At 48.4% G+C, this 1,007-nt stretch overlaps 1 non-coding gene across 1 annotated transcript; it reads left to right on the top strand.

Moving 5' to 3' along the window:
- The first annotated feature begins 264 nt into the window (after window positions 1-264).
- LOC136478615 (small nucleolar RNA R71) lies at window positions 265-371 on the top strand. The gene has a single exon (XR_010764337.1). It is a non-coding gene; the product is annotated as a small nucleolar RNA R71 (small nucleolar RNA).
- Window positions 372-1,007: the final 636 nt, after the last annotated feature.

The raw sequence follows: 1,007 nt of genomic DNA on the forward strand, positions 1-1,007 counted from the left end.
TTCTTGGATCCTTCCTCGATCTTCTTCATCAGTAGGTCCATTTTAGCAGAGAGCATGTCCACCTCATGGATGGTGTGCATGCCTCTCTTCTTAGGCTGAAGGCGCTCATCGGTCCATCCTTGGTTGGTAACCATTTTCTTGATGAGGTCCTTGGTATTCTGCACATTGAGCGAGAAGAATGCCCCTCCAACGGCAGCATCAAGGTGACTACAGGCCATGTTGGCCAGCCCATGGTAGAAACCTTGAATTAGGAGCCAATCTTCTATCCCATGATGAGGACAGGCACGAATGTACTCCTGGAGATGTTCCCATGCTTCGGGAATCATCTCATCCGACTGTTGTTGGAAGCTTGAAATCTTTCCACGAAGGGCATTGGTTTTGCCCATTGAGAAGAACTTCTTGAGGAATGCATTGGCGCATTTCTCCCAAGTGGTAGCTTCATCACGGTTGGCGTAGAACCATTGCTTCACCTTCCCCAATAGTGAGAATGGGAAAAGGCGAAGGCAGATGGCGTCAGACGTCACCCCCTTGATGGTGAAGGTACCACACACCTCCATGAAGTGCTGAAGGTGGGCGTTAGCGTCCTCATGGGGCTTCCCATAGAACGGATTGGCCTGCACCATGTTGATCAATGCGGGCTTGAGCTCGAAAGTGGCATCTCCCAAGTCAACTTAGGGTCCCATGGCCACGTTCGTAGCTGACAGGGCTGAGAACTTAGAGATCATCTTTTGAGCCATAGCATTCTCGAGGGATGGTACGGAGCCTCCTTCCTTGAACGGTTCCAAACTTGAGATGAACCTCTAAGGGGGAACCTGACGGCGTCTAGTTCTCCTCAGTAGTTGTTCAGGATCTTCAATATAATTACTCGGTAGTTGGAAACCGCTCATGCACTGCCTTGCTTCGCAATAAAGAGAAACAACGATAGGGGTAAGCCCCTACAACTAATTGATAACTAAATTTGAAGATAACTTTAGGATTCAACTTTATTAAAATTCCTAGGCAGATGA

The sequence above is a fragment of the Miscanthus floridulus genome, chromosome 8, assembly GCF_019320115.1.
Source record: "Miscanthus floridulus cultivar M001 chromosome 8, ASM1932011v1, whole genome shotgun sequence".
Classification (NCBI taxonomy): Eukaryota; Viridiplantae; Streptophyta; class Magnoliopsida; order Poales; family Poaceae; genus Miscanthus; species Miscanthus floridulus.